Raw genomic sequence first — 15,942 nt, forward strand, 5'->3', positions numbered from 1 at the left:
AGACCTTCCTGTTGATATGTTTCGGGAGACCATATAACCTGGGTGTAATAGAGCTAGAATGTCTTGATATTCTGTAACTTCTTGTGGAAGAAAAGAAGAATTTAACAACGCCAACGTTTTTCTTTCAACTCTACGTGTGGCTGCAGTACAGGGGTGTTTCTCCTTATCCGCTGGAATCTTCTCGTAGTTTCTGCCGTGTGGCTCGTTATGTGGAGCAAGTATTACATTTCTGTAAGTGCGTGGCATATTTCATGCCTTATTTCATGTGCAGCGTCACTGAGAAGAAGTCTAACAGTTTTTTCAGCAGCGTTAACAATGAAGCAGACAAGCTCTAATTTTGGCAAACTTTCTGACAAGGGAGGCCGCAAGAACAGATACCATCCTCATATATACACTTCTGGAAATTGAAATAAGAACACCGTGAATTCATTGTCCCAGGAAGGGGAAACTTTATTGACACATTTCTGGGGTCAGATACATCACATGATCACACTGACAGAACCACAGGCACATAGACACAGGCAACAGAGCATGCACAATGTCGGCACTAGTACAGTGTATATCCACCTTTCGCAGCAATGCAGGCTGCTATTCTCCCATGGAGACGATCGTAGAGATGCTGGATGTAGTCCTGTGGAACGGCTTGCCATGCCATTTCCACCTGGCGCCTCAGTTGGACCAGCGTTCGTGCTGGACGTGCAGACCGCGTGAGACGACGCTTCATCCAGTCCCAAACATGCTCAATGGGGGACAGATCCGGAGATCTTGCTGGCCAGGGTAGTTGACTTACACCTTCTAGAGCACGTTGGGTGGCACGGGATACATGCGGACGTGCATTGTCCTGTTGGGACAGCAAGTTCCCTTGCCGGTCTAGGAATGTTAGAACGATGGGTTCGATGACGGTTTGGATGTACCGTGCACTATTCAGTGTCCTCTCGACGATCACCAGTGGTGTACGGCCAGTGTAGGAGATCGCTTCCCACACCATGATGCCGGGTGTTGGCCCTGTGTGCCTCGGTCGTATGCAGTCCTGATTGTAGCGCTCACCTGCACGGCGCCAAACACGCATACGACCATCATTGGCACCAAGGCAGAAGCGACTCTCATCGCTGAAGACGACACGTCTCCATTCGTCCCTCCATTCACGCCTGTCGCGACACCACTGGAGGCGGGCTGCACGATGTTTGGGCGTGAGCGGAAGACGGCCTAACGGTGTGCGGGACCATAGCCCAGCTTCATGGAGACGGTTGCGAATGGTCCTCGCCGATACCCCACGAGCAACAGTGTCCCTAATTTGCTGGGAAGTGGCGGTGGGGTCCCCTACGGCACTGCGTAGGATCCTACGGTCTTGGCGTGCATCCGTGCGTCGCTGCGGTCCGGTCCCAGGTCGACGGGCACGTGCACCTTCCGCCGACCACTGGCGACAACATCGATGTACTGTGGAGACCTCACGCCCCACGTGTTGAGCAATTCGGCGGTACGTCCACCCGGCCTCCCGCATGCCCACTATACGCCCTCGCTCAAAGTCCGTCAACTGCACATACGGTTCACGTCCACGCTGTCGCGGCATGCTACCAGTGTTAAAGACTGCGATGGAGCTCCGTATGCCACGGCAAACTGGCTGACACTGACGGCGGCGGTGCACAAATGCTGCGCAGCTAGCGCCATTCGACGGCCAACACCGCGGTTCCTGGTGTGTCCGCTGTGCCGTGCGTGTGATCATTGCTTGTACAGCCATCTCGCAGTGTCCGGAGCAAGTATGGTGGGTCTGACACACCGGTGTCAATGTGTTCTTTTTTCCATTTCCAGGAGTGTATATAGTTAAGTCTCACCGGCCATTGGACCATCTTCTTCTGTGCGGATACACAAACAGTGCCCAAACTATTGTGGGAATCGGCGGTGAAGCCGCGAGTAATGCGAATGACGGGCAGGGGCACTATGAATATAGTGCGGGACAATAAGTTGCGAATGTGGGTCTCACGGGAGGCGTGCCAGAGATAAGTCCTCGCAGTCGCTTTATCCTCTGTGTACTCGGTGGCTCAGATGGCTAGAGCGTCTGCCCTGTAAGCAGGAGATCGCGGGTTCGAGTCCCGGTCGGGACACACGGTTTCAACTGTCTCTATGGACTTACATCAACGCCTGTATGCGGCTGAGGGTATTCATTTCATTGTCGGTTTATTCTAACGAGCTGCATGGTCACCGATGGTATCTGTTCTTTCGGACAGATACCATCTTCATATATACAAATATTATAACCACAACGTTTTGCGATCGGAAGAGCGTTGTAGCCACCGACCTTGTGCGTAGAAGAGAGACAATAAAAGCAGGTTGACTATTGAAAGATTCTTCACCGACTGCGCCGTGCCGTTCAGAACAAAAAACGTGGATTGTTGTGTAACAGCGTTGTGCTTCTTGACGATTAGGTTCACCCGCATGTTGCTGTGTTGACGAAAGTTTTGCTTCGGAAGCTTTTGAACATCCACCTTTTAGCCTGGACTTGGCCTTGGATGTTAACCATCTTTGTCTAAAATTGAAGACATTTTTGGGCGAAAGCGCTATGGAAATGACAATGAGCTGAAAGATGACGTTAAGGATTCGTTCAGTATGTTGGCGACGACTGAGTATGTACGACGCGTAGAAAAGCTTGCGGAGCGCCATCGACAAACATGTAGGACTAGCGAAGATATCAACATACATTGTAAAATAAGTTTCCTTTGACGATCGCGAATAAAATGTTCAAATATTTCTGAATTCCTAAGTGGCCAAGCTGGTGAGGTCATCGGTCCCTACAATTACACACTACTTAAACTAATGCTAAGAACAACACACACACCCATGCCGAAGGAAGGACTCGAATATCCGGCGCGAGGGCCCGAATAAAAAAGTTTGGAGAAACAAATAAGAAAAGTCCGGATCAGTGTGAGTACAACTCGCGCACCGAAGGTTCAGTACAAACGTGATTGTGTATACGGGTACTTTCTGCGTCCCGGGAATCTAGAATCTCGACGATTTTTGACCGTTATCGATATCGGTCCCGGGAATTCCGTGAATTGACAAAATGATAATTTTTTTTTTCGTGTGATGCAATTACAAATCAACAATTTTCCTTTAGTTGTACTGTGAAACCATTCATCTTGCCAAATTTTAAGATCTGTGGCCAAACGGGGACTATCCTATAGAGTTTTGAGAGTGAGCTTACGAGTATCAAAATTTGTGACTTGAATGACAGTGTCTTTTGACAGAACTGTCTTAGAAGCCTAAGTGCTTTACATCGTCAAGGGATCACAGATTTTAATATGCGACATCAATTTCAACTTCATTCGTTTATCAATTCCTGAGGAAAAAGGGTCTTAACAGAAGGGCAGAGAGTCGGATAACAAACGACAATTGTTTTTCGTGTGATATAATAACAAGTTACCAATTGTTGGATTTTTTTATTTACTGTTACTGTGGAAAGTTGCGAATTACCAAATTTCATGATTCTGTCAACTGGGAGTACCCTACAGCTTTCGATGAGTGTGTTTGCAAGTATTAAAATACGTATTGTAGTCTTTCCTACACTCCTATACATCACTATTAAAATTCTCTTTCTCTACACAAGTTCGCGTGGCCTAAGAAATACAAAAGAAAAACTTTTTACTTATTTTCATTTTCTCTTGTCGGCTCCAGTTCTTGCATCTAGGGGTACATTCTTGCGGATGAAATTTTGATTTAACGTTGTGGGTTCCTGATGACTAAATAACTGGTGAAGAACTATCTGTTGCTATGATTTTCTTTTATTTTATCCCATTCTTCTAAATCACACTGATTTCCCAATCTCCATTTTCATCAAACGATCAATTACATTGTAGTAGACAAAATTAAAAACCTCGTGCATTTCCATCAGATGCAAGCCCACTGCTACCCACATTCTACGGTACTCACAATATTCCAAAGAGTTTACAAATCAAAAGAATTTACTAAACAAATAGTACACAAACTTTCTTGACAAAAGAAAAATCTTCGCTAAAACATATCATTATTTTGTAAATGAGTTCAGAAATAAATTTAATAATTATCATTAGATTGTGCAATTAATAATATGAATTTTAAGTACGTCAGACATTTCGTAATTTTAAATATTTCTGCAAGAAGAATAATTTTAGCTCTATTGATTGTAACAACTTAAATTCTTTTTATACATTTTAGCCTGAAATATACAAGGTGTACAACTTTGCTTCCGCCGTTTTTTCCCCAACATTTGAGGCTTTCATGAAACAAATTGGTTACACATGTATCATTCAAAATATTTTAAATCGCTGACCACTACTTTTTCCCATCTTTCGGGCAGTGTACGACTCATGCGTCGAAAAAATTGTTCATCTTTTGAAGCGACCCACGAATCGATCCAATTTGCAACTTCTTGGTGAGATCGGAAGTGTCGGTTAGCCAGGCCATGCGCCATTGATCTAAACAGGTGACAGAGGGAGCAATGTCTGGAGAGTATGGCGGGTGGGGTAGGACTTCCCATTTTAACGTTTCCAAGTATGTTTTAACCTCTTTTGCAACGTGGGGTCGAGCGGTGTCTTGCTGAAAAATCACTTTATTGTGCCTCTCGCTGTATTGCGGCCGTTTGTCTTTTAATGCTCTGGTCAAATGCCTTAATTGCATTCGATAACGAGCACCTGTGATTGTTTCACTTGGCTTTAACACCTCATAGAACACGACACCGAGCTGGTCCCAGCAAATGCAGAGCATGATCTTGGAGTCGTGAATATTCGGTTTGGCTGTCGATGTGCAAGCATGGCTGAGATATCCCTATGATTTTTTGCGTCTAGGGTTATCATAATGAACCCATTTTTCGTCCCCAGTCACAATACGACGGAGAAATCCCTTCCGTTTTTGCCTCTGAAGCAACTGTTCACAACACACAAACGCCTTTAATGTCTCTCGGTTTCAGCTCACACGGGACCCAAGTTCCTTCTTTCTCAATCATGCCCATAGCCTTGAGACATTTCATTTTGAAATGGCTTGCTGTGTCACTCCCACTAATCGTGCCAATTCTTCTTGAGTTTGACGCGAGTCTTCACTCAGCAATGTCTCCAATTCTGCATCTTCGAAAAAATTCTCTGTTCCACCTCTACGCCAGTCTACGGCATTAAAATCACCGTTCTTGAAGCGTTGAAACCACTGACGACACGTTCTTTCACTAATAGCGTCCTGACAGCATTCGGTGAGACTCAGCCACTGTTTTCTTCATACTGAAACAAAACACTAACACCTCCGGCAAATGACGAGAATTAGGCTCGTAAACTGACATTTTCAATCAAGAACAACTTTATGATGCAGACACAAACCGACTAATGTTTGAATGAGGTTATGTTGACCACGGTCCAAGCTAACTGCCTGACGTCTGCGATATGTTTCTTTCGACCGCTACTTACCGTTGTCGCCACCTATCGGCAACCGGCGGAAGCAAAGTTGTACACCTTGTAATACATCTTATACAAAATCAAATGAAATTCTTTCAGTGAAACAGTCGAGAATGTTCACCTATGCCAGATTCGGGATTAATCCTGGTATCGCCTACTTCTATAAAAAAGATTATGTTAGAAAAGGGTGTCTCATTACAGTATGTAACATTGATGGCCGTAACCTTTGATTGCATTGACTTAGAAGATTAAATTTACTACACCGTAAAGGGACTATACACCTTAGCATGTGACATAAACTCGAGCCGTCTACTCGTTCCCGAAAAAGAGAGGTCCTAACAAACATACGGACAGACAGACAGACAGCTAACAAATAATAAAAAAATAATTTTTCGAGTAATATAATTACAAATCAATAGTTTTCGGACTTTTTTTCCTTTACTTTTACTGTAGAACCTCACTGCTTGTCAGATTTCTTAAACTTTCACAAAACACAGTATATACAGTTCCACACAATAAATGGAATGACACCATTAATAAGTATGGACTTCTATCAGAACGCGGAAACTAAGGTAGAATATTCAAAATTTCTAGGTGTATGCATTGATGAGGGGTTGAACTGGAACAAACACACTGAGGATCTGCTGAAACGTTTGAGTTCAACTACTTATGCTATTAGGGTCATTGCAAATTTTGGCGGTATACACTCAGTAAACTAGCTTACCACGCTTATTTTCATTCTCTGATTTCGTATGGCATCATATTCTGAGGTAACTCATCATTGAGTAAAAGAGTGTTCATTGCACAAAAGTGTGTAATCAGGATAATTGTTGGAGCTTATCCAAGATCATCCTGCAGACACTTATTTAAAGAGCTAGATATCTTCACTGTAGCCTCACAATATATATATATATATTCACTTATGATATTTGTTATTAACAATCCGAACGAATTCAAAAGTAATAGCAGTGTACATGGCTACAACACTAGGAGAAAGGATGATCTTCACTACTCAAGGTTAAATCTAACTTTGGCTCAGAAGGGGATAAATTATGCTGCCACAAAAGTCTTTGGTCACTTACCCAGTAGCATCAAAAGTCTGACAGATAGCCATATAGCCGGCCGGGGTGGCCGTGTGGTTCTAGGCGATACAGTCTGGAACCGCAGGACCGCTACGGTCGTAGGTTCCAATCCCGCCTCGGGTATTGATGTGTGTGGTGTCCTTAGGTTAGTTAGGTTTAAGTAGTTCTAAGTTCTAGGGGACTGATGACCTCAGAAGTTAAGTCCCATAGTGCTCAGAGCCATTTGAACCAATAGCCACATAGCATTTAAAAGGAAATTAAAAGAATTTCTTAATGGCAACTCCTTCTACTAAAAATGGCTCTGAGCACTATGGGACTCAACTGCTGTGGTCATAAGTCCCCTAGAACTTAGAACTACTTAAACCTAACTAACCTAAGGACATCACACACATCCATGCCCGAGGCAGGATTCGAACCTGCGACCGTAGCGGTCGTGCGGTTCCAGACTGTAGCGCCTTTAACCGCTCGGCCACTCTGGCCGGCAACTCCTTCTACTCATTAGATGAATATTTGGATATAGTAAGTGGGTAATTTCCTCAACCCGCACCCCCCCCCCTCCCAAAAAAAAAATATTAAGTGTCATGTAACATTTTGTGTAATGTAATATCTTGTATAGACACCTTTTATTAACCTGACACGTTCCACATCACTACGAAGTGTCGTATTCATGATCTATGGAACAAGTACTAATCTAATCTAATCTAATCCTATTTCGTTATTCTAGGCCTACAGGTTTTTATGAGTGCGTTTGCAAAATCAACATATGTGACATAAATGGCCGTATTTTCTGATTGCATTTATTTACAAGCTTATACACCGCCAAGGGAATGTAGACCTTAGTGTGTGACATCAGTTTCAACTTGATGCGTCTGCCCGTTCGAGGGAAAAGGGTTTTTAATAGTCGGACAGACAGACAAGGAAGTGATATTGTAAGGGTTCCGTTTTTAGCTATTGAGGTACGGAAGCCTAAAAATATTGAGAGGTGTGTGTGTGTGTGTGTGTGTGTGTGTGTGTGTGTGTAGGTGCCCGCGTGTGTGCCAGCAGATAATGGCGCTCTCCGCCTGTTGTGGGCCTCGTGCTGGCCTGACGGGCTCTTTATCTGGCGTTGACACAACTGTGCAAACCGAGGGCAGTGGCGGCTTTTGTGTGCGGCGAGGATCACACGTCACAGTGTTTGGCCCGCCTGGTGTGGAGTACGAGTATACCTCCCCTCGTGGTACTTCTTCCGTTATATCGCGGGCTGACAGCGCTGTGCTACCGAGGCAATCTCGACCGGGCGGTTACCCATGTGACAGGTCAGTCACTTACAGGGGTTCTGCGAAACAATGGAAACATCGCGAGAAATCCATTCTTGGTAGTAGATGCAGATCCTAACCAAGCCTGCAGCTTGCACTGTTATATTTGACAACAATCGCAGCCTGTACAATTACCTCAATATGTTGCAAGTTGTGTTAGTTCTGTTAGTCGATTTTGGAATAACCGTGCTGGGAGGCAGCCCAACAGCTAACATAAAGAGTATGAATCGGCATTAAATTTCCGTAATGAGAGATAATTACTACCTGCAGTGCTGGAATTAAAGCATTAATTCTTGTTGAAACTAAATTGGTGCCATGAACAGTCTTCCTGTCTCTATGCTGTTCATTTCTGGAACACAACCTACGACCAGCTTAGAGACAGAATTGATGCCACTTTCTGCAGGACCTGGCCATCATTTTGCCGGACAATGCTCAATCACGTACAGTTCAAGCTGTTACTGATTTGTTTGACTGTTGGGGCTGCTAAGTGCTGTACCACCTACTGCACTCCCCTGACTTAAGCTCTCGTAAGGTCAACTCTATTTCTAAACTGAAGGAAACACTTCACGACATTCGCTTCAGAACTGCTACAAATTCGTCGGGCAATAGACAGTGCCGCTCGAACTGTCAACACAACTGGCCCTGCTAAGAGTATCCTACGACTTCTATATCGCTGGCAAAGGGTTATACACGGTACTGGTGATTACTTTGAAGGTCAGTAAAACTTTGAAACACGTACCTATTTTGTACGATCTCCAACTAAATAGTTGCCACTACTGTAGTTCCAACACTCGTATATATATATATATATATATATATATATATATATATATATATATATATGTGTGTGTGTGTGTGTGTGTGTGTGTGTGTCACTGTTAAGTTACGCTGACATCATTAATTTACCTCTCATTTTCTGTGGTTGCCGCTAAATCATGATGATTAGCACATATATATTTCAAGATGTCTTGCACGATGGAAAAAAATTACTGGCTCTTCTTATGATTGCAGGCAAAAGTCATGCTTGTGAATGAATATTGCCGTACTAAGTAAAAATACTTAGCTTTTATAACTCTTAATGTATATATTTTCTTGCCTTTTTATCACACATAGCATTTACTACAAACATTGTTGACGCACGAGCAAAAATTACACGTCCTTTTTGTGTGAGATCTAAAGCATAAGTACTCTCAATCAAAATTGAAACAACGGTTGAATATTATCTGGATATTGCTCTTTTGTTACAAAGATAATTTTAAAAGCCTGTCTTTACGGTCTTCTATGGCAATATACAAATTTCTTATTACTAATGAGGAAAAGAAAACATTCATAGAAATTAATAACGAGGAAAAATAAAAGGTATGCTATTGGGAGCTAGTTGTTTGGGTATTAAACAAAGTGTCGGTCGTGGTCAGAAAACTGTATACTATGTAGTCGTGAGTGCGTTATGGTTGGGTATAAGTGAATTCGAACTTGAGAAAACTGATGGTGTTCGTACGGTGGAAGCTTCCGTAACCAAGAGAGCCGAAGTGTTCGGTGTTTCAGGAGGCACCACATCGAAGATTTATAACGCATACCGGGAATGCGGAAAAACATCCCCTGCTAAGTCACAACGCCGGCGAAAATGTCTGTTGAGTGATCGCTACAGGTTGCCATTGAAGATGACTGCGACGAAAGATATGACGACGACTTTTGTAAAAGCCACTGCAGAAATGAATGTCGCGAATGTTCACTGTCAGCACAAAAACAACACGAAAGGAGTCTCATAAGCTGGGAATTTCAGGAGGAATTCCAAAACCACACATCAGTGATGCAAACGTTCATAACAGGGAAGCGTGGCACCGAGGACATAAAATCTGGCCTGTGTAGCAATGAAAGAATGTCGTTTAGTCGAATGACTCTTGTTTCACACTGTTTCCAATCTCTGGCCGAGTTTACGTCCCAAAATCAAAACATGGCAGGTGTTAGATGATGAATTGAGCACCATGTCGTGGTCTTCCATGGGCCCCATAGTTACTCTGTGAAGCCACATTACAGGTGCGTTTCCACCTGAGCGACTTTCCGTGCGCACCAAGCACAGGCAGCTGTTGCACAAAGAGGCAAGGAGGCACATACACCGGTGCAGTGCGTGCCTCTGAATAGTGCTCACGGGAGCGTCGCAGCCTCCCCGTAACAGACGTGGCTGCACATTCGTGCGGAGCCGAAACGACATACGCCACCAGCCGCAAGGCGGACAGATGCAACCGCACCCCAAGCGTAAGCGATATGTGTAGGTGCCGGAAGTAGGTACGTACGTCGCTTTTGTATTGATGGTTGTTGTGGTGGTGGTGATGATGATGATGATGATGATGATGATGATGACGACTGCAGAAGTGAGAGAACGGAACACAGAACTAACAGATAGAGCACTCCTCCAGAATAGCTCCAAAGGCTCGCTGATCAGTTCAGATAAACGTAGCTAAGTAGGGTAAATGTACCTGAATCATGCTTCTCGTGTCGGTACCAGAATGAAGCGGCTCAGGCATGCAAATCTACCCGAAATCTACAATACCCATCTTTACTAAATGCGGCCGGCCAGAGTGGCCGAGCGGTTCTAGGCGCTACAGTCTGGAACCGCGCGACCGCTACGGTCGCAGGTTCGATTCCTGCCTCGGGAATGGATGTGTATGATGTACTTAGGTTAGTTAGGTTTAAGTAGTTCTAAGTTCTAGGGGACTGATGACCTCAGATGTTAAGTCCCATAGTGCTCAGAGCCATTTGAACCATTTTGAACTAAATGCGATAATTCATTGAACTGTCAATGTTGTAATTTTCACGTTAATGTTTCAACTTGGAAATTATCCATACTTCGAAGAGGTCTGAATCACAAGCGTATTGCAAGTAATTTATGTATCAGTTTATTCATTACGGTATTACACTCTTTGGTTACCAGTTGAAGGCTGTCTGTTGGTATATACTTTGAAGGCAGTTAGTAAGAATCAGTCAAAGGCCTATTCAGGACGGATATCTTGTTTGTGAGATCCAATGATTGACTGACAAAGCAATAATGCAATCTGCTTCCGTCTGACTTTCAGTATGCTGTTCTGGTTATGATGTTGTTTCTCGCTGTTGCTTTAACTACTTTGCTACGGAGTACTGGTGTGGCAAATTCCTTTAAGGCTACTTTCTGATGGTCAGTCTCATTGAATGAGCTACAAGACTTATGGTAAGGTTGCGGAATGCATTTCATAACCAGGCTAATACAGACACATTAGTGTGTAACCGCCTACGTTCAACGTAAACCTGCAATAAGTTCTCTCACACAGCTGGTGGCATCACTTGCAGTGGAGGTTATATAAAAGCGTGTCGACAGGCACAAACAACAGTGTTCTTTTAACGCCGAAACGGAGTGATTTACCTGTTGTCCAAAAAGACATGGTGGAAGCATTTCTGAAATGGCTAAGTCAACTGTGCACGTGGCGCCGTGGTTAGGGCGATTTTACCTGCGTAGGGGGCGTAATATAAAAAAACAATTTGCTCGTAAACATTCCTTGGAGTGTATTATACTAGAAAAATGCTTTTTCTGCGGACATTTTAGCAATTAACAGCCTTAAATATTCAAATATTCATTTACTTTAAGGGCAGGACATGTTGCCACGCCTCTCCTTTTGCCTTCAGTCACCTTCTTGAACTTCAGAAACCTAATTTGCTGATTTGTGAAAATATTTCGTGCTCACAGTTGGCTGCGCTGTTCGCGGGCTCTATTCATTTGTTCCTTGTATTACATAACCCGTATGAATCATTTAACAGTGTCATATGGTCTAGAATTCCTGAAACAGTATTTATAGGTAAAGATACATTGAACTTTATGATGCAGTTCTTTCATTTAATAATGGCAATGTGGGGAGAGTTACGCTGCTTCAAAAGTTAGGCATACGACCTGGGGAAAATATGGTGATGGTATGTTCCCAATTGGATGCTGTCCGTGTGAAGAAAGCAGATTAAGAAGTGACTATGATAGCTAGAAAGGCAAGAATGCACTCAAGGAATGCTAAGAGAGCCAGGGAGGATGAAGGAAATGCAAATCACCTAGGATATGGTGCAAGGATGTTATAAGGTCAGTAACAGACAATGTTCATCTTTAAAGCCGGATTCCTGAGATTTTATTTTTTTAATGATTTTTCAGGAACTTATCATCATAGAACAGTGAAACTTACACAACTTACAGAAACAGGACTGAACATCAATGATGCAATTTTAAAAGAAGTTCAGTTTAATATTGTAGAAAGTATGAATTAATGAACCTTAAATATGTGGAAAAATTTTACAGCTTGCCAAAAATTTTCTAAAAAACAAATTATGCGAGCGACTTATCTACAAATACAGTATATGTCAATGGAGAGAGACTCTTCCTCCACTAGCCATTAAAATTTTATAACATTATTATGAAACGTTCACGAGATAAATGTACGTAAAATTGACAAACTTAACATTGTAAGTATACTCGTATGAGGTACAATCTCCCCTTAAAGTTACAGTGCATGGCGAAATATCACTATACGCAACCGGCGCCAAGGTATGCATGCTGCACCAAGAGCCATAGATGATAGGTGAGAACGATGGCTGCGGCGATGTGTGTGGGCAAATAAACGTGCAACTATTGAGCAACTGACCACCCAGATGTATCAAGGGGCTACCAACAGTGTCTCCTGAACTACCGTTCAGCGAACGTTGCTGCGTATGGGTCTCTGCAGCAGGCACCTCGTTCCTGCACCCATGCTGACGACGACGGGTACCATTTGGGCCGGCCACTGTGACCGAGCGGTTCTAGGCGCTTCAGTCCGGAACCACGTCGCTGCTACAGTCGCAGGTTCAAACCCTGCCTCGGGCATGGATGTGTGTGATGTCCTTAGGTTAGTTAGGTTTAAGTAGTTCCAAGTCTAGGGAGCAGATGTCCTCAGATGTTAAGTCCCATAGTGCTTAGAGCCATTTGAACCATTTGATGTGATTTGGACTCCAATACTGCATCTGGACGCCCACTGAGTGACTACAGGTGTTCTTTACAGATAAATGACGTTCTGTGCCCTATCGGACTGAAAGCAAGCACTATGCAACAATCTGCGCAAGGTTCCCGACCGAAGGAGGGAGTGTTGTCGTATGGGGAGTGTTTTCTTGGCATTCCCAGGGTGATCTCGTCATTCTGGGAGGCACAACGGATAACACAAATATGCATTTAACCTTGGGGACCATGTCAACTCCCGTATGCAGTTTGTTTTTCCTTGCCATGATGCCATCTACTCGCAAGACAATGCAAAGTACCATACGGCTCACAGTGTATATACTTGGTTCGAAGAGCACCACGATGAGTTTCCCATATTTTCCTGACCCCTGACCACCAATCCTCCCCGGATTTAAGCCTAATCAACAATCTGTGGGGCAACCTTCATCGGACTGTTGACGCCCTGGATCCTTAACTGAGAACCCTAGTGCAGCTGGCCACAGCACTCGAGTCGGCATTCCACACACCTGTCGGTGCCTTCCAGAACCTCACTGACTCTCTTACTGCACATCTCGCAGCGGTCTGCACCGCAAAAGTTGATTAATCTGGCGTTTGACACATGGCTGCATTAATGTTTCTGGACACTGTATCTCCCTGCAGTGCTTTGAGGTCTTAAAATGTGTCTTTACTTACGTTCAAACTTAATTTCCGTTGCACAGAGAGATAGATAACTGTCGATGCCGTGATACAGTGTCGTTCATCCTTTCCATAAGTGTACTGACTACATCACAGTCTCGTTAATTTAAACGTCTTCAGGATTTTTTGATGTATCTATAACGTTTCTTTCTTCAATTCTTTCTTATACGGTGGCCTTCTATGCCATGTGGTATATTACAAGACAATTGTAGTTTCATGTATTAACGGTTTTGAACTGAGTCTTAACAATTACATATTTAACTGAACCCTCTACTATTTACTTTCACTCTCGAGCCACTTACGACATTCGTGTCCAAATGACGACAGCATAAATGCCTTCATATTCAGTTCCTAATGTGCTCTTAACTGAAGTACGAATTTTACTGAGTTATATCTTCAGAAGAACGTCAGTCAGCAATCAACAGAAGCTTTTTTAAAAACTGCAATCGGCAGAAACCTTATCCTCTTCTTTGCAAGATTTATGGCTTTGAAGTTAAACAGATCTGTGGAGAATGCGGGACTGCTTGCTGATTATCAGTGTTCGACGCGATCGTTATCCGTATTTGCATTTCACGTTTTGTGTAGATAGGTGTTAGGCTATCAGAGTGATGTCCGCGCGCCACAATTTATCTGCCTACAAGGAAGATAAACTACACGATCACCTATCAGATTATGAAATTTCTAAATTTAACAAATGATCCTAAATTACACTCAGGTAATCATTTATGAGCCCATTTATCTTCCTTGCGCATTTTAAGTATTCTCTACTCTTGAATACGTCTATGAAGTGTGCCCAGATTGCTTTACGAGTTGTTTCTTAGGGAAAATTTTGTATAGAAAGGGACACATATTTATGGTACTTTTCTGAAGACAGTCTTTCATGTACTCATATCATAACAAAAAAAGAGTTGGAAGCTTACAAATTTAACTCGGTTTATGCTCACAAAAACATGTGTGAGGACATAACATTAACAAACTCGAAAAAAGTAATTATGCTACACAAAATTTTAAAGTTATAGGTATATTACTACGTAGACTTCCGCGGGTGGTCTCATGATGATCAAAATTCTTCTTGGTCTTTTACCACTTCATTGTATAAATACTTTAATTATGGTCTATCTACATCTACCTGGTTACTCGGCAATTCACACTTAAGTGCCTGGCAGAGGGTTAATAGAACCATTTTCACACTACTTCTCCACTATTACACTCTCCAATGGCGCGTGGGAAAAAGGATCACGTAAATCTTTCAGTTCGAGCTCTGATTTCTCTTATTTTATTATGATGATCATTTCTCCCTATGTAGGTGGGTGTCAACAAAATATTTACGCATTCGGAAAAGAAAGTTGGTGATTGAAATTTCGTAAATAGATTTCGCCGCAAAGAAAACCGCCGTTGTTTCCGTGACTGCCACCCCAACTAGCGTATCATATCAGTGACACTCTCACCCCTATTGCGCGATAACACGAAACGAACTGCCCCTCTTTGCACTTTTTCGATGTCCTCCGTGAATCCTACTTGGTAAGGATCTCTTCCGCGCAGCAATATTCCAGCAGAAGACCGACAAGTGTAATGTAGGCTGTCTCTTTGGTGGGTTTGTCGCATTTTCTAAGTGTTTTGCCAACAAAGCGCAGTCTTTGTTTCGCCTTCCCCACAATATTGCCTATGGGGTCTTTCCAATTTAAGTTGCTTGTAATTGTAATTCTAGCTGTCATAGTTACTTCTTAATCTGCTTTCTTCACACGGACAGCATCCAATTGACAACATACCATCACCATATTTTTCCCAGGTCGCATGCCTAACTTTTGTAGCAGCGTAACTCTTCCCACATTGCCATTATTAAATGAAAGAACTGCATCATAAAGTTCAATGTATCTTTACCTATAAATACTGTTTTCGGAATTCTAGACCATATGACGCTGTTAAAATGATTAATACGGGTTCTGTAAGGACAAGGAACTGACAGCCCGTAGATTTGTGCGATTTATCGTATACCCAAAATTTATCGGATTTCCTTTAATACCCATGTGGATGATCTTGCACTTTTCTTTGTTTAGTGCTAATTGCCACTTTACGCACCATACAGAAATTCTCTCTAGATCATTTTGTAATTGGAATTGATCGTCTGATGATTTTACTAGACGGTAAATTACAGCGTCATCTGCAAACAATCTAAAGGGGCTGCTTAGATTATAACCTAGATCATTCATATCAATCAGGAGTAGCAGAGGGCCCATGACACTACCTTGCGGAACGCCAGATATCACTTCTGTTCTACTCGATGATTTACCGACTATTACTACGTACTGTGACCTCTCTGAGAGGTATTAAAAGGCCTTGCTCAGGGAGGAATGCCTGAGGAGGGCTGTAGTAACAGGTTTAAATGTCTGTTTTACAGTTTATAGTTGAATTATTTTATAGAATGACGCGATGCAACATCCAGACTAATTTTAACAGTAAATATAGCTTCATCGTTGGAT

The 15,942-nt window shown here is 42.9% G+C and overlaps 1 protein-coding gene and 1 non-coding gene across 2 annotated transcripts in view; both read left to right on the top strand.

Moving 5' to 3' along the window:
• The window catches only part of LOC126100704 (rabphilin-3A), a 1,079,132-nt gene that overhangs the window by 241,198 nt on the left and 821,992 nt on the right, over positions 1 to 15,942 (top strand). The gene's annotated exons all lie outside the window — the stretch shown is intronic.
• Trnat-ugu (transfer RNA threonine (anticodon UGU)) lies at positions 2,028 to 2,102 on the top strand. The gene has a single exon. It is a non-coding gene; the product is annotated as a tRNA-Thr (tRNA).

Source organism: Schistocerca cancellata, chromosome 9, assembly GCF_023864275.1.
Source record: "Schistocerca cancellata isolate TAMUIC-IGC-003103 chromosome 9, iqSchCanc2.1, whole genome shotgun sequence".
NCBI lineage: Eukaryota > Metazoa > Arthropoda > Insecta > Orthoptera > Acrididae > Schistocerca > Schistocerca cancellata.